General features: G+C 40.0%; 32 non-coding genes and 7 pseudogenes across 32 annotated transcripts; all 39 read right to left on the bottom strand.

The window, feature by feature from the left end:
* Positions 1–113: 113 nt before the first annotated feature.
* Positions 114–232, bottom strand: LOC146052627 (5S ribosomal RNA). The gene has a single exon (XR_014467607.1). It is a non-coding gene; the product is annotated as a 5S ribosomal RNA (ribosomal RNA).
* Positions 233–577: 345 nt separating this feature from the next.
* LOC146052567 (5S ribosomal RNA) lies at positions 578–696 on the bottom strand. The gene has a single exon (XR_014467553.1). It is a non-coding gene; the product is annotated as a 5S ribosomal RNA (ribosomal RNA).
* Positions 697–1041: 345 nt separating this feature from the next.
* On the bottom strand, positions 1042–1160 carry LOC146052667 (5S ribosomal RNA). The gene has a single exon (XR_014467617.1). It is a non-coding gene; the product is annotated as a 5S ribosomal RNA (ribosomal RNA).
* A 346-nt stretch (positions 1161–1506) lies between these two features.
* LOC146052626 (5S ribosomal RNA) lies at positions 1507–1625 on the bottom strand. Its single transcript, XR_014467606.1, has one exon. It is a non-coding gene; the product is annotated as a 5S ribosomal RNA (ribosomal RNA).
* A 344-nt stretch (positions 1626–1969) lies between these two features.
* Positions 1970–2088, bottom strand: LOC146052565 (5S ribosomal RNA). The gene has a single exon (XR_014467552.1). It is a non-coding gene; the product is annotated as a 5S ribosomal RNA (ribosomal RNA).
* Positions 2089–2433: 345 nt separating this feature from the next.
* On the bottom strand, positions 2434–2552 carry LOC146052654 (5S ribosomal RNA). The gene has a single exon (XR_014467616.1). It is a non-coding gene; the product is annotated as a 5S ribosomal RNA (ribosomal RNA).
* A 345-nt stretch (positions 2553–2897) lies between these two features.
* Positions 2898–3016, bottom strand: LOC146052645 (5S ribosomal RNA; annotated as a pseudogene).
* Positions 3017–3362: 346 nt separating this feature from the next.
* LOC146052439 (5S ribosomal RNA) lies at positions 3363–3481 on the bottom strand. The gene has a single exon (XR_014467437.1). It is a non-coding gene; the product is annotated as a 5S ribosomal RNA (ribosomal RNA).
* A 345-nt stretch (positions 3482–3826) lies between these two features.
* On the bottom strand, positions 3827–3945 carry LOC146052658 (5S ribosomal RNA; annotated as a pseudogene).
* A 345-nt stretch (positions 3946–4290) lies between these two features.
* Positions 4291–4409, bottom strand: LOC146052625 (5S ribosomal RNA). The gene has a single exon (XR_014467605.1). It is a non-coding gene; the product is annotated as a 5S ribosomal RNA (ribosomal RNA).
* A 345-nt stretch (positions 4410–4754) lies between these two features.
* On the bottom strand, positions 4755–4873 carry LOC146052564 (5S ribosomal RNA). Its single transcript, XR_014467551.1, has one exon. It is a non-coding gene; the product is annotated as a 5S ribosomal RNA (ribosomal RNA).
* A 345-nt stretch (positions 4874–5218) lies between these two features.
* LOC146052642 (5S ribosomal RNA) lies at positions 5219–5337 on the bottom strand. Its single transcript, XR_014467615.1, has one exon. It is a non-coding gene; the product is annotated as a 5S ribosomal RNA (ribosomal RNA).
* A 345-nt stretch (positions 5338–5682) lies between these two features.
* LOC146052449 (5S ribosomal RNA) lies at positions 5683–5801 on the bottom strand. The gene has a single exon (XR_014467446.1). It is a non-coding gene; the product is annotated as a 5S ribosomal RNA (ribosomal RNA).
* Positions 5802–6147: 346 nt separating this feature from the next.
* Positions 6148–6266, bottom strand: LOC146052438 (5S ribosomal RNA). Its single transcript, XR_014467436.1, has one exon. It is a non-coding gene; the product is annotated as a 5S ribosomal RNA (ribosomal RNA).
* A 345-nt stretch (positions 6267–6611) lies between these two features.
* Positions 6612–6730, bottom strand: LOC146052657 (5S ribosomal RNA; annotated as a pseudogene).
* A 345-nt stretch (positions 6731–7075) lies between these two features.
* Positions 7076–7194, bottom strand: LOC146052262 (5S ribosomal RNA). Its single transcript, XR_014467277.1, has one exon. It is a non-coding gene; the product is annotated as a 5S ribosomal RNA (ribosomal RNA).
* Positions 7195–7539: 345 nt separating this feature from the next.
* LOC146052250 (5S ribosomal RNA) lies at positions 7540–7658 on the bottom strand. Its single transcript, XR_014467266.1, has one exon. It is a non-coding gene; the product is annotated as a 5S ribosomal RNA (ribosomal RNA).
* Positions 7659–8004: 346 nt separating this feature from the next.
* On the bottom strand, positions 8005–8123 carry LOC146052583 (5S ribosomal RNA). Its single transcript, XR_014467568.1, has one exon. It is a non-coding gene; the product is annotated as a 5S ribosomal RNA (ribosomal RNA).
* Positions 8124–8468: 345 nt separating this feature from the next.
* LOC146052371 (5S ribosomal RNA) lies at positions 8469–8587 on the bottom strand. Its single transcript, XR_014467375.1, has one exon. It is a non-coding gene; the product is annotated as a 5S ribosomal RNA (ribosomal RNA).
* A 345-nt stretch (positions 8588–8932) lies between these two features.
* On the bottom strand, positions 8933–9051 carry LOC146052630 (5S ribosomal RNA). The gene has a single exon (XR_014467610.1). It is a non-coding gene; the product is annotated as a 5S ribosomal RNA (ribosomal RNA).
* A 345-nt stretch (positions 9052–9396) lies between these two features.
* On the bottom strand, positions 9397–9515 carry LOC146052617 (5S ribosomal RNA). Its single transcript, XR_014467599.1, has one exon. It is a non-coding gene; the product is annotated as a 5S ribosomal RNA (ribosomal RNA).
* Positions 9516–9860: 345 nt separating this feature from the next.
* Positions 9861–9979, bottom strand: LOC146052554 (5S ribosomal RNA). Its single transcript, XR_014467542.1, has one exon. It is a non-coding gene; the product is annotated as a 5S ribosomal RNA (ribosomal RNA).
* A 346-nt stretch (positions 9980–10325) lies between these two features.
* LOC146052623 (5S ribosomal RNA) lies at positions 10326–10444 on the bottom strand. The gene has a single exon (XR_014467603.1). It is a non-coding gene; the product is annotated as a 5S ribosomal RNA (ribosomal RNA).
* A 345-nt stretch (positions 10445–10789) lies between these two features.
* On the bottom strand, positions 10790–10908 carry LOC146052652 (5S ribosomal RNA; annotated as a pseudogene).
* Positions 10909–11253: 345 nt separating this feature from the next.
* Positions 11254–11372, bottom strand: LOC146052563 (5S ribosomal RNA). Its single transcript, XR_014467550.1, has one exon. It is a non-coding gene; the product is annotated as a 5S ribosomal RNA (ribosomal RNA).
* A 345-nt stretch (positions 11373–11717) lies between these two features.
* Positions 11718–11836, bottom strand: LOC146052605 (5S ribosomal RNA). Its single transcript, XR_014467588.1, has one exon. It is a non-coding gene; the product is annotated as a 5S ribosomal RNA (ribosomal RNA).
* A 345-nt stretch (positions 11837–12181) lies between these two features.
* On the bottom strand, positions 12182–12300 carry LOC146052553 (5S ribosomal RNA). Its single transcript, XR_014467541.1, has one exon. It is a non-coding gene; the product is annotated as a 5S ribosomal RNA (ribosomal RNA).
* A 346-nt stretch (positions 12301–12646) lies between these two features.
* On the bottom strand, positions 12647–12765 carry LOC146052656 (5S ribosomal RNA; annotated as a pseudogene).
* A 345-nt stretch (positions 12766–13110) lies between these two features.
* Positions 13111–13229, bottom strand: LOC146052238 (5S ribosomal RNA). The gene has a single exon (XR_014467255.1). It is a non-coding gene; the product is annotated as a 5S ribosomal RNA (ribosomal RNA).
* A 345-nt stretch (positions 13230–13574) lies between these two features.
* On the bottom strand, positions 13575–13693 carry LOC146052226 (5S ribosomal RNA). The gene has a single exon (XR_014467244.1). It is a non-coding gene; the product is annotated as a 5S ribosomal RNA (ribosomal RNA).
* A 346-nt stretch (positions 13694–14039) lies between these two features.
* LOC146052582 (5S ribosomal RNA) lies at positions 14040–14158 on the bottom strand. Its single transcript, XR_014467567.1, has one exon. It is a non-coding gene; the product is annotated as a 5S ribosomal RNA (ribosomal RNA).
* A 345-nt stretch (positions 14159–14503) lies between these two features.
* Positions 14504–14622, bottom strand: LOC146052562 (5S ribosomal RNA). Its single transcript, XR_014467549.1, has one exon. It is a non-coding gene; the product is annotated as a 5S ribosomal RNA (ribosomal RNA).
* A 346-nt stretch (positions 14623–14968) lies between these two features.
* LOC146052358 (5S ribosomal RNA) lies at positions 14969–15087 on the bottom strand. The gene has a single exon (XR_014467363.1). It is a non-coding gene; the product is annotated as a 5S ribosomal RNA (ribosomal RNA).
* Positions 15088–15432: 345 nt separating this feature from the next.
* Positions 15433–15551, bottom strand: LOC146052359 (5S ribosomal RNA). Its single transcript, XR_014467364.1, has one exon. It is a non-coding gene; the product is annotated as a 5S ribosomal RNA (ribosomal RNA).
* Positions 15552–15896: 345 nt separating this feature from the next.
* LOC146052668 (5S ribosomal RNA) lies at positions 15897–16015 on the bottom strand (annotated as a pseudogene).
* Positions 16016–16360: 345 nt separating this feature from the next.
* Positions 16361–16479, bottom strand: LOC146052593 (5S ribosomal RNA). The gene has a single exon (XR_014467577.1). It is a non-coding gene; the product is annotated as a 5S ribosomal RNA (ribosomal RNA).
* A 345-nt stretch (positions 16480–16824) lies between these two features.
* On the bottom strand, positions 16825–16943 carry LOC146052214 (5S ribosomal RNA). Its single transcript, XR_014467233.1, has one exon. It is a non-coding gene; the product is annotated as a 5S ribosomal RNA (ribosomal RNA).
* A 346-nt stretch (positions 16944–17289) lies between these two features.
* LOC146052640 (5S ribosomal RNA) lies at positions 17290–17408 on the bottom strand (annotated as a pseudogene).
* A 345-nt stretch (positions 17409–17753) lies between these two features.
* LOC146052560 (5S ribosomal RNA) lies at positions 17754–17872 on the bottom strand. The gene has a single exon (XR_014467547.1). It is a non-coding gene; the product is annotated as a 5S ribosomal RNA (ribosomal RNA).
* Positions 17873–18186: the final 314 nt, after the last annotated feature.

Genomic DNA, 18186 nt, shown 5'->3' with positions numbered 1-18186 from the left:
GATGGCTATTGTGTCTGTTTGACCTCTTCCAAATGTCTGTGCTGGCAATAAAAAGAAAAAGTTTCCAATATAAATAGCTAGAGAATAAAAACAATTTGCCAGTAATGTGAAAAAACCTACAGCACCTGGTGTTCCCAGTTGGTCTCCCACCCAAGTGCTAACCAGGCCCAACACTGCTTAGCTTCCAAGATCAGACGAGATTGGGCCTATCCAATGTGGTATGGCTGTAGGTGAGATACAGGCACTTTTTTGCCCTCTTCTACTTCTATCACCAGGTAAGCTAATATAAAAGTTTCCTAACTGTATTGGCTTACTAAAAAAAATCATGTGTTGGTAATGTAAAAAGACCTACAGGACATGATATTAGCAGGGGGTCTTAAATTAAACTACTAAACAGGCTCAACACTGTTTAGCTGCCAAAAGCAGTTGGAATTGGGCCTAAACAGTGTGGTAAGTCTTTAGGTGATGGCTATTGTGTCTGTTTGACCTCTTCCAAATGTCTGTACTGGCAATAAAAAGAAAAAGTTTCCAATTTAAATAGCTAGAGAATAAAAACAATTTGCCTGTAATGTGAAAAAACCTACAGCACCTGGTGTTCCCACGTGGTCTCCCACCCAAGTACTAACCAGGCCCAACACTGCTTAGCTTCCAAGATCAGACGAGATTGGGCCTAGCCAATGTGGTAGGGCTGTAGGTGAGTTAAAAGCTTTTTTTTGCCCTCTTCTACTTCTATCACCAGCTAAGCTAATACAAAAGTTTCCTAACTGTATTGGCTTACTGAAAAAAATCATGTATTGGTAATGTAAAAAGACCTACAGGACATGATATTAGCAGGGGGTCTTAAATTAAACTACAAAAGAGGCTCAACACTGTTTAGCTGCCAAAAGCAGTTGGAATTGAGCCTAAACAGTGTGGTAAGTCTTTAGGTGATGGCTATTGTGTCTGTTTGACCTCTTCCAAATGTCTGTGCTGGCAATAAAAAGAAAAAGTTTCCAATATAAATAGCTAGAGAATAAAAACAATTTGCCAATAATGTGAAAAAACCTACAGCACCTGGTGTTCCCATGTGGTCTCCCACCCAAGTACTAACCAGGCCCAACACTGCTTAGCTTCCAAGATCAGACGAGATTGGGCCTATCCAATGTGGTATGGCTGTAGGTGAGATACAGGCACTTTTTTGCCCTCTTCTACTTCTATCACCAGGTAAGCTAATACAAAAGTTTCCTAACTGTATTGGCTTACTGAAAAAAATCATGTGTTGGTAATGTAAAAAGACCTACATGACATGATATTAGCAGGGGGTCTTAAATTAAACTACAAAAGAGGCTCAACACTGTTTAGCTGCCAAAAGCAGTTGGAAATTGAGCCTAAACAGTGTGGTAAGTCTTTAGGTGATGGCTATTGTGTCTGTTTGACCTCTTCCAAATGTCTGTGCTGGCAATAAAAAGAAAAAGTTTCCAATATAAATAGCTAGAGAATAAAAACAATTTGCCAGTAATGTGAAAAAACCTACAGCACCTGGTGTTCCCAGTTGGTCTCCCACCCAAGTGCTAACCAGGCCCAACACTGCTTAGCTTCCAAGATCAGACGAGATTGGGCCTATCCAATGTGGTATGGCTGTAGGTGAGATACAGGCACTTTTTTGCCCTCTTCTACTTCTATCACCAGGTAAGCTAATATAAAAGTTTCCTAACTGTATTGGCTTACTAAAAAAAATCATGTGTTGGTAATGTAAAAAGACCTACAGGACATGATATTAGCAGGGGGTCTTAAATTAAACTACTAAACAGGCTCAACACTGTTTAGCTGCCAAAAGCAGTTGGAATTGGGCCTAAACAGTGTGGTAAGTCTTTAGGTGATGGCTATTGTGTCTGTTTGACCTCTTCCAAATGTCTGTACTGGCAATAAAAGAAAAAGTTTCCAATTTAAATAGCTAGAGAATAAAAACAATTTGCCTGTAATGTGAAAAAACCTACAGCACCTGGTGTTCCCACGTGGTCTCCCACCCAAGTACTAACCAGGCCCAACACTGCTTAGCTTCCAAGATCAGACGAGATTGGGCCTAGCCAATGTGGTAGGGCTGTAGGTGAGTTAAAAGCTTTTTTTTGCCCTCTTCTACTTCTATCACCAGCTAAGCCAATACAAAAGTTTCCTAACTGTATTGGCTTACTGAAAAAAATCATGTGTTGGTAATGTAAAAAGACCTACAGGACATGATATTAGCAGGGGGTCTTAAATTAAACTACAAAAGAGGCTCAACACTGTTTAGCTGCCAAAAGCAGTTGGAATTGAGCCTAAACAGTGTGGTAAGTCTTTAGGTGATGGCTATTGTGTCTGTTTGACCTCTTCCAAATGTCTGTGCTGGCAATAAAAAGAAAAAGTTTCCAATATAAATAGCTAGAGAATAAAAACAATTTGCCAATAATGTGAAAAAACCTACAGCACCTGGTGTTCCCATGTGGTCTCCCACCCAAGTACTAACCAGGCCCAACACTGCTTAGCTTCCAAGATCAGACGAGATTGGGCCTATCCAATGTGGTATGGCTGTAGGTGAGATACAGGCACTTTTTTGCCCTCTTCTACTTCTATCACCAGGTAAGCTAATACAAAAGTTTCCTAACTGTATTGGCTTACTGAAAAAAATCATGTGTTGGTAATGTAAAATGACCTACAGGACATGATATTAGCAGGGGGTCTTAAATTAAACTACAAAAGAGGCTCAACACTGTTTAGCTGCCAAAAGCAGTTGGAATTGAGCCTAAACAGTGTGGTAAGTCTTTAGGTGATGGCTATTGTGTCTGTTTGACCTCTTCCAAATGTCTGTGCTGGCAATAAAAAGAAAAAGTTTCCAATATAAATAGCTAGAGAATAAAAACAATTTGCCAGTAATGTGAAAAAACCTACAGCACCTGGTGTTTCCAGTTGGTCTCCCACCCAAGTACTAACCAGGCCCAACACTGCTTAGCTTCCAAGATCAGACGAGATTGGGCCTATCCAATGTGGTAGGGCTGTAGGTGAGATACAGGCACTTTTTTGCCCTCTTCTACTTCTATCACAAGGTAAGCTAATAAAAAAGTTTCCTAACTGTATTGGCTTACTTAAAAAAAATCATGTGTTGGTAATGTAAAAAGACCTACAGGACATGATATTAGCAGGGGGTCTTAAATTAAACTACTAAACAGGCTCAACACTGTTTAGCTGCCAAAAGCAGTTGGAATTGAGCCTAAACAGTGTGGTAAGTCTTTAGGTGATGGCTATTGTGTCTGTTTGACCTCTTCCAAATGTCTGTGCTGGCAATAAAACGAAAAAGTTTCCAATATAAATAGCTAGAGAATAAAAACAATTTGCCTGTAATGTGAAAAAACCTACAGCACCTGGTGTTCCCATGTGGTCTCCCACCCAAGTACTAACCAGGCCCAACACTGCTTAGCTTCCAAGATCAGACGAGATTGGGCCTATCCAATGTGGTAGGGCTGTAGGTGAGATACAGGCACTTTTTTGCCCTCTTCTACTTCTATCACCAGGTAAGCTAATATAAAAGTTTCCTAACTGTATTGGCTTACTAAAAAAAATCATGTGTTGGTAATGTAAAAAGACCTACAGGACATGATATTAGCAGGGGGTCTTAAATGAAACTACAAAAGAGGCTCAACACTGTTTAGCTGCCAAAAGCAGTTGGAATTGAGCCTAAACAGTGTGGTAAGTCTTTAGGTGATGGCTATTGTGTCTGTTTGACCTCTTCCAAATGTCTGTGCTGGCAATAAAAAGAAAAAGTTTCCAATTTAAATAGCTAGAGAATAAAAACAATTTTCCTGTAATGTGAAAAAACCTACAGCACCTGGTGTTCCCATGTGGTCTCCCACCCAAGTACTAACCAGGCCCAACACTGCTAAGCTTCAAAGATCAGACGAGATTGGGCCTATTCAATGTGGTATGGCTGTAGGTGAGATACAGGCACTTTTTTGCCCTCTTCTACTTCTATCACCAGGTAAGCTAATACAAAAGTTTCCTAACTGTATTGGCTTACTAAAAAAAATCATGTGTTGGTAATGTAAAAAGACCTACAGGACATGATATTAGCAGGGGGGCTTAAATTAAACTACAAAAGAGGCTCAACACTGTTTAGCTGCCAAAAGCAGTTGGAATTGAGCCTAAACAGTGTGGTAAGTCTTTAGGTGATGGCTATTGTGTCTGTTTGACCTCTTCCAAATGTCTGTGCTGGCAATAAAAAGAAAAAGTTTCCAATATAAATAGCTAGAGAATAAAAACAATTTGCCAGTAATGTGAAAAAACCTACAGCACCTGGTGTTCCCAGTTGGTCTCCCACCCAAGTGCTAACCAGGCCCAACACTGCTTAGCTTCCAAGATCAGACGAGATTGGGCCTATCCAATGTGGTATGGCTGTAGGTGAGATACAGGCACTTTTTTGCCCTCTTCTACTTCTATCACCAGGTAAGCTAATATAAAAGTTTCCTAACTGTATTGGCTTACTAAAAAAAATCATGTGTTGGTAATGTAAAAAGACCTACAGGACATGATATTAGCAGGGGGTCTTAAATTAAACTACTAAACAGGCTCAACACTGTTTAGCTGCCAAAAGCAGTTGGAATTGGGCCTAAACAGTGTGGTAAGTCTTTAGGTGATGGCTATTGTGTCTGTTTGACCTCTTCCAAATGTCTGTACTGGCAATAAAAAGAAAAAGTTTCCAATTTAAATAGCTAGAGAATAAAAACAATTTGCCTGTAATGTGAAAAAACCTACAGCACCTGGTGTTCCCACGTGGTCTCCCACCCAAGTACTAACCAGGCCCAACACTGCTTAGCTTCCAAGATCAGACGAGATTGGGCCTAGCCAATGTGGTAGGGCTGTAGGTGAGTTAAAAGCTTTTTTTTGCCCTCTTCTACTTCTATCACCAGCTAAGCTAATACAAAAGTTTCCTAACTGTATTGGCTTACTGAAAAAAATCATGTATTGGTAATGTAAAAAGACCTACAGGACATGATATTAGCAGGGGGTCTTAAATTAAACTACAAAAGAGGCTCAACACTGTTTAGCTGCCAAAAGCAGTTGGAATTGAGCCTAAACAGTGTGGTAAGTCTTTAGGTGATGGCTATTGTGTCTGTTTGACCTCTTCCAAATGTCTGTGCTGGCAATAAAAAGAAAAAGTTTCCAATATAAATAGCTAGAGAATAAAAACAATTTGCCAATAATGTGAAAAAACCTACAGCACCTGGTGTTCCCATGTGGTCTCCCACCCAAGTACTAACCAGGCCCAACACTGCTTAGCTTCCAAGATCAGACGAGATTGGGCCTATCCAATGTGGTATGGCTGTAGGTGAGATACAGGCACTTTTTTGCCCTCTTCTACTTCTATCACCAGGTAAGCTAATACAAAAGTTTCCTAACTGTATTGGCTTACTGAAAAAAATCATGTGTTGGTAATGTAAAAAGACCTACAGGACATGATATTAGCAGGGGGTCTTAAATTAAACTACAAAAGAGGCTCAACACTGTTTAGCTGCCAAAAGCAGTTGGAATTGAGCCTAAACAGTGTGGTAAGTCTTTAGGTGATGGCTATTGTGTCTGTTTGACCTCTTCCAAATGTCTGTGCTGGCAATAAAAAGAAAAAGTTTCCAATATAAATAGCTAGAGAATAAAAACAATTTGCCAGTAATGTGAAAAAACCTACAGCACCTGGTGTTCCCAGTTGGTCTCCCACCCAAGTACTAACCAGGCCCAACACTGCTTAGATTCCAAGATCAGACGAGATTGGGCCTATCCAATGTGGTAGGGCTGTAGGTGAGATACAGGCACTTTTTTGCCCTCTTCTACTTCTATCACAAGGTAAGCTAATAAAAAAGTTTCCTAACTGTATTGGCTTACTTAAAAAAAATCATGTGTTGGTAATGTAAAAAGACCTACAGGACATGATATTAGCAGGGGGTCTTAAATTAAACTACTAAACAGGCTCAACACTGTTTAGCTGCCAAAAGCAGTTGGAATTGAGCCTAAACAGTGTGGTAAGTCTTTAGGTGATGGCTATTGTGTCTGTTTGACCTCTTCCAAATGTCTGTGCTGGCAATAAAACGAAAAAGTTTCCAATATAAATAGCTAGAGAATAAAAACAATTTGCCTGTAATGTGAAAAAACCTACAGCACCTGGTGTTCCCATGTGGTCTCCCACCCAAGTACTAACCAGGCCCAACACTGCTTAGCTTCCAAGATCAGACGAGATTGGGCCTATCCAATGTGGTAGGGCTGTAGGTGAGATACAGGCACTTTTTTGCCCTCTTCTACTTCTATCACCAGGTAAGCTAATATAAAAGTTTCCTAACTGTATTGGCTTACTAAAAAAAATCATGTGTTGGTAATGTAAAAAGACCTACAGGACATGATATTAGCAGGGGGTCTTAAATGAAACTACAAAAGAGGCTCAACACTGTTTAGCTGCCAAAAGCAGTTGGAATTGAGCCTAAACAGTGTGGTAAGTCTTTAGGTGATGGCTATTGTGTCTGTTTGACCTCTTCCAAATGTCTGTGCTGGCAATAAAAAGAAAAAGTTTCCAATTTAAATAGCTAGAGAATAAAAACAATTTTCCTGTAATGTGAAAAAACCTACAGCACCTGGTGTTCCCATGTGGTCTCCCACCCAAGTACTAACCAGGCCCAACACTGCTAAGCTTCAAAGATCAGACGAGATTGGGCCTATTCAATGTGGTATGGCTGTAGGTGAGATACAGGCACTTTTTTGCCCTCTTCTACTTCTATCACCAGGTAAGCTAATACAAAAGTTTCCTAACTGTATTGGCTTACTAAAAAAAATCATGTGTTGGTAATGTAAAAAGACCTACAGGACATGATATTAGCAGGGGGGCTTAAATTAAACTACAAAAGAGGCTCAACACTGTTTAGCTGCCAAAAGCAGTTGGAATTGAGCCTAAACAGTGTGGTAAGTCTTTAGGTGATGGCTATTGTGTCTGTTTGACCTCTTCCAAATGTCTGTGCTGGCAATAAAAAGAAAAAGTTTCCAATATAAATAGCTAGAGAATAAAAACAATTTGCCAGTAATGTGAAAAAACCTACAGCACCTGGTGTTCCCAGGTGGTCTCCCACCCAAGTACTAACCAGGCCCAACACTGCTTAGCTTCCAAGATCAGACGAGATTGGGCCTATCCAATGTGGTATGGCTGTAGGTGAGATACAGGCACTTTTTTGCCCTCTTCTACTTCTATCACCAGGTAAGCTAATACAAAAGTTTCCTAACTGTATTGGCTTACTAAAAAAAATCATGTGTTGGTAATGTAAAAAGACCTACAGGACATGATATTAGCAGGGGGGCTTAAATTAAACTACAAAAGAGGCTCAACACTGTTTAGCTGCCAAAAGCAGTTGGAATTGAGCCTAAACAGTGTGGTAAGTCTTTAGGTGATGGCTATTGTGTCTGTTTGACCTCTTCCAAATGTCTGTGCTGGCAATAAAAAGAAAAAGTTTCCAATTTAAATAGCTAGAGAATAAAAACAATTTGCCAGTAATGTGAAAAAACCTACAGCACCTGGTGTTCCCAGGTGGTCTCCCACCCAAGTACTAACCAGGCCCAACACTGCTTAGCTTCCAAGATCAGACGAGATTGGGCCTATCCAATGTGGTATGGCTGTAGGTGAGATACAGGCACTTTTTTGCCCTCTTCTACTTCTATCACCAGGTAAGCTAATAAAAAAGTTTCCTAACTGTATTGGCTTACTTAAAAAAAATCATGTGTTGGTAATGTAAAAAGACCTACAGGACATGATCTTAGCAGGGGGTCTTAAATTAAACTACTAAACAGGCTCAACACTGTTTAGCTGCCAAAAGCAGTTGGAATTGGGCCTAAACAGTGTGGTAAGTCTTTAGGTGATGGCTATTGTGTCTGTTTGACCTCTTCCAAATGTCTGTACTGGCAATAAAAAGAAAAAATGTCCAATTTAAATAGCTAGAGAATAAAAACAATTTGCCTGTAATGTGAAAAAACCTACAGCACCTGGTGTTCCCATGTGGTCTCCCACCCAAGTACTAACCAGTCCCAACACTGCTTAGCTTCCAAGATCAGACGAGATTGGGCCTATCCAATGTGGTATGGCTGTAGGTGAGATACAGGCACTTTTTTGCCCTCTTCTACTTCTATCACCAGGTAAGCTAATAAAAAAGTTTCCTAACTGTATTGGCTTACTGAAAAAAATCATGTGTTGGTAATGTAAAAAGACCTACAGGACATGATATTAGCAGGGGGTCTTAAATTAAACTACTAAAGAGGCTCAACACTGTTTAGCTGCCAGAAGCAGTTGGAATTGGGCCTAAACAGTGTGGTAAGTCTTTAGGTGATGGCTATTGTGTCTGTTTGACCTCTTCCAAATGTCTGTACTGGCAATAAAAAGAAAAAGTTTCCAATTTAAATAGCTAGAGAATAAAAACAATTTGCCTGTAATGTGAAAAAACCTACAGCACCTGGTGTTCCCATGTGGTCTCCCACCCAAGTACTAACCAAGCCCAACACTGCTTAGCTTCCAAGATCAGACGAGATTGGGACTATCCAATGTGGTATGGCTGTAGGTGAGATACAGGCACTTTTTTGCCCTCTTCTACTTCTATCACCAGGTAAGCTAATAAAAAAGTTTCCTAACTGTATTGGCTTACTGAAAAAAATCATGTGTTGGTAATGTAAAAAGACCTACAGGACATTATATTAGCAGGGGGTCTTAAATTAAACTACTAAAGAGGCTCAACACTGTTTAGCTGCCAAAAGCAGTTGGAATTGGGCCTAAACAGTGTGGTAAGTCTTTAGGTGATTGCTATTGTGTCTGTTTGACCTCTTCCAAATGTCTGTACTGGCAATAAAAAGAAAAAGTTTCCAATTTAAATAGCTAGAGAATAAAAACAATTTGCCTGTAATGTGAAAAAACCTACAGCACCTGGTGTTCCCATGTGGTCTCCCACCCAAGTACTAACCAGGCCCAACACTGCTTAGCTTCCAAGATCAGACGAGATTGGGCCTATCCAATGTGGTATGGCTGTAGGTGAGACACAGGCACTTTTTTGCCCTCTTCTACTTCTATCACCAGGTAAGCTAATAAAAAAGTTTCCTAACTGTATTGGCTTACTGAAAAAAATCATGTGTTGGTAATGTAAAAAGACCTACAGGACATGATATTAGCAGGGGGTCTTAAATTAAACTACAAAAGAGGCTCAACACAGTTTAGCTGCCAAAAGCAGTTGGAATTGAGCCTAAACAGTGTGGTAAGTCTTTAGGTGATGGCTATTGTGTCTGTTTGACCTCTTCCAAATGTCTGTGCTGGCAATAAAAAGAAAAAGTTTCCAATATAAATAGCTAGAGAATAAAAACAATTTGCCAATAATGTGAAAAAACCTACAGCACCTGGTGTTCCCATGTGGTCTCCCACCCAAGTACTAACCAGGCCCAACACTGCTTAGCTTCCAAGATCAGACGAGATTGGGCCTATCCAATGTGGTATGGCTGTAGGTGAGATACAGGCACTTTTTTGCCCTCTTCTACTTCTATCACCAGGTAAGCTAATACAAAAGTTTCCTAACTGTATTGGCTTACTGAAAAAAATCATGTGTTGGTAATGTAAAAAGACCTACAGGACATGATATTAGCAGGGGGTCTTAAATTAAACTACAAAAGAGGCTCAACACTGTTTAGCTGCCAAAAGCAGTTGGAATTGAGCCTAAACAGTGTGGTAAGTCTTTAGGTGATGGCTATTGTGTCTGTTTGACCTCTTCCAAATGTCTGTGCTGGCAATAAAAAGAAAAAGTTTCCAATATAAATAGCTAGAGAATAAAAACAATTTGCCAGTAATGTGAAAAAACCTACAGCACCTGGTGTTCCCAGTTGGTCTCCCACCCAAGTACTAACCAGGCCCAACACTGCTTAGCTTCCAAGATCAGACGAGATTGGGCCTATCCAATGTGGTAGGGCTGTAGGTGAGATGCAGGCACTTTTTTGCCCTCTTCTACTTCTATCACAAGGTAAGCTAATAAAAAAGTTTCCTAACTGTATTGGCTTACTTAAAAAAAATCATGTGTTGGTAATGTAAAAAGACCTACAGGACATGATATTAGCAGGGGGTCTTAAATGAAACTACAAAAGAGGCTCAACACTGTTTAGCTGCCAAAAGCAGTTGGAATTGAGCCTAAACAGTGTGGTAAGTCTTTAGGTGATGGCTATTGTGTCTGTTTGACCTCTTCCAAATGTCTGTGCTGGCAATAAAAAGAAAAAGTTTCCAATATAAATAGCTAGAGAATAAAAACAATTTGCCAGTAATGTGAAAAAACCTACAGCACCTGGTGTTCCCAGTTGGTCTCCCACCCAAGTGCTAACCAGGCCCAACACTGCTTAGCTTCCAAGATCAGACGAGATTGGGCCTATTCAATGTGGTATGGCTGTAGGTGAGATACAGGCACTTTTTTGCCCTCTTCTACTTCTATCACCAGGTAAGCTAATACAAAAGTTTCCTAACTGTATTGGCTTACTAAAAAAAATCATGTGTTGGTAATGTAAAAAGACCTACAGGACATGATATTAGCAGGGGGGCTTAAATTAAACTACAAAAGAGGCTCAACACTGTTTAGCTGCCAAAAGCAGTTGGAATTGAGCCTAAACAGTGTGGTAAGTCTTTAGGTGATGGCTATTGTGTCTGTTTGACCTCTTCCAAATGTCTGTGCTGGCAATAAAAAGAAAAAGTTTCCAATATAAATAGCTAGAGAATAAAAACAATTTGCCAGTAATGTGAAAAAACCTACAGCACCTGGTGTTCCCAGTTGGTCTCCCACCCAAGTGCTTTCCAGGCCCAACACTGCTTAGCTTCCAAGATCAGACGAGATTGGGCCTATCCAATGTGGTATGGCTGTAGGTGAGATACAAGCACTTTTTTGCCCTCTTCTACTTCTATCACCAGGTAAGCTAATATAAAAGTTTCCTAACTGTATTGGCTTACTAAAAAAAATCATGTGTTGGTAATGTAAAAAGACCTACAGGACATGATATTAGCAGGGGGTCTTAAATTAAACTACTAAACAGGCTCAACACTGTTTAGCTGCCAAAAGCAGTTGGAATTGGGCCTAAACAGTGTGGTAAGTCTTTAGGTGATGGCTATTGTGTCTGTTTGACCTCTTCCAAATGTCTGTACTGGCAATAAAAAGAAAAAGTTTCCAATTTAAATAGCTAGAGAATAAAAACAATTTGCCTGTAATGTGAAAAAACCTACAGCACCTGGTGTTCCCACGTGGTCTCCCACCCAAGTACTAACCAGGCCCAACACTGCTTAGCTTCCAAGATCAGACGAGATTGGGCCTAGCCAATGTGGTAGGGCTGTAGGTGAGTTAAAAGCTTTTTTTTGCCCTCTTCTACTTCTATCACCAGCTAAGCTAATACAAAAGTTTCCTAACTGTATTGGCTTACTGAAAAAAATCATGTATTGGTAATGTAAAAAGACCTACAGGACATGATATTAGCAGGGGGTCTTAAATTAAACTACAAAAGAGGCTCAACACTGTTTAGCTGCCAAAAGCAGTTGGAATTGAGCCTAAACAGTGTGGTAAGTCTTTAGGTGATGGCTATTGTGTCTGTTTGACCTCTTCCAAATGTCTGTGCTGGCAATAAAAAGAAAAAGTTTCCAATATAAATAGCTAGAGAATAAAAACAATTTGCCAATAATGTGAAAAAACCTACAGCACCTGGTGTTCCCATGTGGTCTCCCACCCAAGTACTAACCAGGCCCAACACTGCTTAGCTTCCAAGATCAGACGAGATTGGGCCTATCCAATGTGGTATGGCTGTAGGTGAGATACAGGCACTTTTTTGCCCTCTTCTACTTCTATCACCAGGTAAGCTAATACAAAAGTTTCCTAACTGTATTGGCTTACTGAAAAAAATCATGTGTTGGTAATGTAAAAAGACCTACAGGACATGATATTAGCAGGGGGTCTTAAATTAAACTACAAAAGAGGCTCAACACTGTTTAGCTGCCAAAAGCAGTTGGAATTGAGCCTAAACAGTGTGGTAAGTCTTTAGGTGATGGCTATTGTGTCTGTTTGACCTCTTCCAAATGTCTGTGCTGGCAATAAAAAGAAAAAGTTTCCAATATAAATAGCTAGAGAATAAAAACAATTTGCCAGTAATGTGAAAAAACCTACAGCACCTGGTGTTCCCAGTTGGTCTCCCACCCAAGTACTAACCAGGCCCAACACTGCTTAGCTTCCAAGATCAGACGAGATTGGGCCTATCCAATGTGGTAGGGCTGTAGGTGAGATACAGGCACTTTTTTGCCCTCTTCTACTTCTATCACAAGGTAAGCTAATAAAAAAGTTTCCTAACTGTATTGGCTTACTTAAAAAAAATCATGTGTTGGTAATGTAAAAAGACCTACAGGACATGATATTAGCAGGGGGTCTTAAATGAAACTACAAAAGAGGCTCAACACTGTTTAGCTGCCAAAAGCAGTTGGAATTGAGCCTAAACAGTGTGGTAAGTCTTTAGGTGATGGCTATTGTGTCTGTTTGACCTCTTCCAAATGTCTGTGCTGGCAATAAAAAGAAAAAGTTTCCAATTTAAATAGCTAGAGAATAAAAACAATTTTCCTGTAATGTGAAAAAACCTACAGCACCTGGTGTTCCCATGTGGTCTCCCACCCAAGTACTAACCAGGCCCAACACTGCTAAGCTTCAAAGATCAGACGAGATTGGGCCTATTCAATGTGGTATGGCTGTAGGTGAGATACAGGCACTTTTTTGCCCTCTTCTACTTCTATCACCAGGTAAGCTAATACAAAAGTTTCCTAACTGTATTGGCTTACTAAAAAAAATCATGTGTTGGTAATGTAAAAAGACCTACAGGACATGATATTAGCAGGGGGGCTTAAATTAAACTACAAAAGAGGCTCAACACTGTTTAGCTGCCAAAAGCAGTTGGAATTGAGCCTAAACAGTGTGGTAAGTCTTTAGGTGATGGCTATTGTGTCTGTTTGACCTCTTCCAAATGTCTGTGCTGGCAATAAAAAGAAAAAGTTTCCAATATAAATAGCTAGAGAATAAAAACAATTTGCCAGTAATGTGAAAAAACCTACAGCACCTGGTGTTCCCAGGTGGTCTCCCACCCAAGTACTAACCAGGCCCAACACTGCTTAGCTTCCAAGATCAGACGAGATTGGGCCTATCCAATGTGGTATGGCTGTAGGTGAGATACAGGCACTTTTTTGCCCTCTTCTACTTCTATCACCAGGTAAGCTAATACAAAAGTTTCCTAACTGTATTGGCTTACTAAAAAAAATCATGTGTTGGTAATGTAAAAAGACCTACAGGACATGATATTAGCAGGGGGGCTTAAATTAAACTACAAAAGAGGCTCAACACTGTTTAGCTGCCAAAAGCAGTTGGAATTGAGCCTAAATAGTGTGGTAAGTCTTTAGGTGATGGCTATTGTGTCTGTTTGACCTCTTCCAAATGTCTGTGCTGGCAATAAAAAGAAAAAGTTTCCAATTTAAATAGCTAGAGAATAAAAACAATTTGCCAGTAATGTGAAAAAACCTACAGCACCTGGTGTTCCCAGGTGGTCTCCCACCCAAGTACTAACCAGGCCCAACACTGCTTAGCTTCCAAGATCAGACGAGATTGGGCCTATCCAATGTGGTATGGCTGTAGGTGAGATACAGGCACTTTTTTGCCCTCTTCTACTTCTATCACCAGGTAAGCTAATAAAAAAGTTTCCTAACTGTATTGGCTTACTTAAAAAAAATCATGTGTTGGTAATGTAAAAAGACCTACAGGACATGATCTTAGCAGGGGGTCTTAAATTAAACTACTAAACAGGCTCAACACTGTTTAGCTGCCAAAAGCAGTTGGAATTGGGCCTAAACAGTGTGGTAAGTCTTTAGGTGATGGCTATTGTGTCTGTTTGACCTCTTCCAAATGTCTGTACTGGCAATAAAAAGAAAAAATGTCCAATTTAAATAGCTAGAGAATAAAAACAATTTGCCTGTAATGTGAAAAAACCTACAGCACCTGGTGTTCCCATGTGGTCTCCCACCCAAGTACTAACCAGTCCCAACACTGCTTAGCTTCCAAGATCAGACGAGATTGGGCCTATCCAATGTGGTATGGCTGTAGGTGAGATACAGGCACTTTTTTGCCCTCTTCTACTTCTATCACCAGGTAAGCTAATAAAAAAGTTTCCTAACTGTATTGGCTTACTGAAAAAAATCATGTGTTGGTAATGTAAAAAGACCTACAGGACATGATATTAGCAGGGGGTCTTAAATTAAACTACTAAAGAGGCTCAACACTGTTTAGCTGCCAAAAGCAGTTGGAATTGGGCCTAAACAGTGTGGTAAGTCTTTAGGTGATGGCTATTGTGTCTGTTTGACCTCTTCCAAATGTCTGTACTGGCAATAAAAAGAAAAAGTTTCCAATTTAAATAGCTAGAGAATAAAAACAATTTGCCAGTAATGTGAAAAAACCTACAGCACCTGGTGTTCCCACGTGGTCTCCCACCCAAGTACTAACCAGGCCCAACACTGCTTAGCTTCCAAGATCAGACGAGATTGGGCCTAGCCAATGTGGTAGGGCTGTAGGTGAGTTAAAAGCTTTTTTTTGCCCTCTTCTACTTCTATCACCAGCTAAGCTAATACAAAAGTTTCCTAACTGTATTGGCTTACTGAAAAAAATCATGTGTTGGTAATGTAAAAAGACCTACAGGACATGATATTAGCAGGGGGTCTTAAATTAAACTACAAAAGAGGCTCAACACTGTTTAGCTGCCAAAAGCAGTTGGAATTGAGCCTAAACAGTGTGGTAAGTCTTTAGGTGATGGCTATTGTGTCTGTTTGACCTCTTCCAAATGTCTGTGCTGGCAATAAAAAGAAAAAGTTTCCAATATAAATAGCTAGAGAAAAAAAACAATTTTTCCAGTAATGTGAAAAAACCTACAGCACCTGGTGTTCCCAGGTGGTCTCCCACCCAAGTACTAACCAGGCCCAACTCTGCTTAGCTTCCAAGATCAGACGAGATTGGGCCTATCCAATGTGGTATGGCTGTAGGTGAGATACAGGCACTTTTTTGCCCTCTTCTACTTCTATCACCAGGTAAGCTAATACAAAAGTTTCCTAACTGTATTGGCTTACTAAAAAAAATCATGTGTTGGTAATGTAAAAAGACCTACAGGACATGATATTAGCAGGGGGGCTTAAATTAAACTACAAAAGAGGCTCAACACTGTTAAGCTGCCAAAAGCAGTTGGAATTGAGCCTAAACAGTGTGGTAAGTCTTTAGGTGATGGCTATTGTGTCTGTTTGACCTCTTCCAAATGTCTGTGCTGGCAATAAAAAGAAAAAGTTTCCAATTTAAATAGCTAGAGAATAAAAACAATTTGCCAGTAATGTGAAAAAACCTACAGCACCTGGTGTTCCCAGGTGGTCTTCCACCCAAGTACTAACCAGGCCCAACACTGCTTAGCTTCCAAGATCAGACGAGATTGGGCCTATCCAATGTGGTATGGCTGTAGGTGAGATACAGGCACTTTTTTGCACTTTCTACTTCTATCACCAGGTAAGCTAATAAAAAAGTTTCCTAACTGTATTGGCTTACTTAAAAAAAATCATGTGTTGGTAATGTAAAAAGACCTACAGGACATGATCTTAGCAGGGGGTCTTAAATTAAACTACTAAACAGGCTCAACACTGTTTAGCTGCCAAAAGCAGTTGGAATTGGGCCTAAACAGTGTGGTAAGTCTTTAGGTGATGGCTATTGTGTCTGTTTGACCTCTTCCAAATGTCTGTACTGGCAATAAAAAGAAAAAGTTTCCAATTTAAATAGCTAGAGAATAAAAACAATTTGCCTGTAATGTGAAAAAACCTACAGCACCTGGTGTTTCCATGTGGTCTCCCAACCAAGTACTAACCAGGCCCAACACTGCTTAGCTTCCAAGATCAGAAGAGATTGGGCCTATCCAATGTGGTAGGGCTGTAGGTGAGACACAGGCACTTTTTTGCCCTCTTCTACTTCTATCACCAGGTAAGCTAATAAAAACGTTTCCTAACTGTATTGGCTTACTGAAAAAAATCATGTGTTGGTAATGTAAAAAGACCTACAGGACATGATATTAGCAGGGGGTCTTAAATTAAACTACTAAAGAGGCTCAACACTGTTTAGCTGCCAAAAGCAGTTGGAATTGGGCCTAAACAGTGTGGTAAGTCTTTAGGTGATGGCTATTGTGTCTGTTTGACCTCTTCCAAATGTCTGTACTGGCAATAAAAAGAAAATTTTTCCAATTTAAATAGCTAGAGAATAAAAACAATTTGCCTGTAATGTGAAAAAACCTACAGCACCTGGTGTTCCCATGTGGTCTCCCACCCAAGTACTAACCAGGCCCAACACTGCTTAGCTTCCAAGATCAGACGAGATTGGGCCTATCCAATGTGGTATGGCTGTAGGTGAGTTAAAGGCACTTTTTTGCCCTCTTCTACTTCTATCACCAGGTAAGCTAATACAAAAGTTTCCTAACTGTATTGGCTTACTGAAAAAAATCATGTGTTGGTAATGTAAAAAGACCTACAGGACATGATATTAGCAGGGGGTCTTAAATTAAACTACAAAAGAGGCTCAACACTGTTTAGCTGCCAAAAGCAGTTGGAATTGAGCCTAAACAGTGTGGTAAGTCTTTAGGTGATGGCTATTGTGTCTGTTTGACCTCTTCCAAATGTCTGTGCTGGCAATAAAAAGAAAAAGTTTCCAATTTAAATAGCTAGAGAATAAAAACAATTTGCCAGTAATGTGAAAAAACCTACAGCACCTGGTGTTCCCAGGTGGTCTCCCACCCAAGTACTAACCAGGCCCAACACTGCTTAGCTTCCAAGATCAGACGAGATTGGGCCTATCCAATGTGGTATGGCTGTAGGTGAGATACAGGCACTTTTTTGCCCTCTTCTACTTCTATCACAAGGTAAGCTAAAAAAAAAGTTTCCTAACTGTATTGGCTTACTTAAAAAAAATCATGTGTTGGTAATGTAAAAAGACCTACAGGACATGATATTAGCAGGGGGTCTTAAATTAAACTACTAAACAGGCTCAACACTGTTTAGCTGCCAAAAGCAGTTGGAATTGGGCCTAAACAGTGTGGTAAGTCTTTAGGTGATGGCTATTGTGTCTGTTTGACCTCTTCCAAATGTCTGTACTGGCAATAAAAAGAAAAAGTTTCCAATTTAAATAGCTAAAGAATAAAAACAATTTGCCTGTAATGTGAAAAAACCTACAGCACCTGGTGTTTCCATGTGGTCTCCCACCCAAGTACTAACCAGGCCCAACACTGCTTAGCTTCCAAGATCAGAAGAGATTGGGCCTATCCAATGTGGTAGGGCTGTAGGTGAGACACAGGCACTTTTTTGCCCTCTTCTACTTCTATCACCAGGTAAGCTAATAAAAACGTTTCCTAACTGTATTGGCTTACTGAAAAAAATCATGTGTTGGTAATGTAAAAAGACCTACAGGACATGATATTAGCAGGGGGTCTTAAATTAAACTACTAAAGAGGCTCAACACTGTTTAGCTGCCAAAAGCAGTTGGAATTGGGCCTAAACAGTGTGGTAAGTCTTTAGGTGATGGCTATTGTGTCTGTTTGACCTCTTCCAAATGTCTGTACTGGCAATAAAAAGAAAAAGTTTCCAATTTAAATAGCTAGAGAATAAAAACAATTTGCCTGTAATGTCAAAAAACCTACAGCACCTGGTGTTCCCATGTGGTTTCCCACCCAAGTACTAACCAGGCCCAACACTGCTTAGCTTCCAAGATCAGACGAGATTGGGCCTATCCAATGTGGTAGGGCTGTAGGTGAGATACAGGCACTTTTTTGCCCTCTTCTACTTCTATCACCAGGTAAGCTAATACAAAAGTTTCCTAACTATATTGGCTTACTGAAAAAAATCATGTGTTGGTAATGTAAAAAGACCTACATGACATGATATTAGCAGGGGGTCTTAAATTAAACTACAAAAGAGGCTCAACACTGTTTAGCTGCCAAAAGCAGTTGGAAATTGAGCCTAAACAGTGTGGTAAGTCTTTAGGTGATGGCTATTGTGTCTGTTTGACCTCTTCCAAATGTCTGTGCTGGCAATAAAAAGAAAAAGTTTCCAATATAAATAGCTAG

This window comes from Crinia signifera, unplaced genomic scaffold (assembly GCF_055691185.1).
Source record: "Crinia signifera unplaced genomic scaffold, ASM5569118v1 HAP2_SCAFFOLD_111, whole genome shotgun sequence".
Lineage (NCBI taxonomy): Eukaryota > Metazoa > Chordata > Amphibia > Anura > Myobatrachidae > Crinia > Crinia signifera.
The sequence above is the reverse complement of the archived record's forward strand: the minus strand, read 5'-3'. Positions and strand labels throughout refer to the sequence as shown.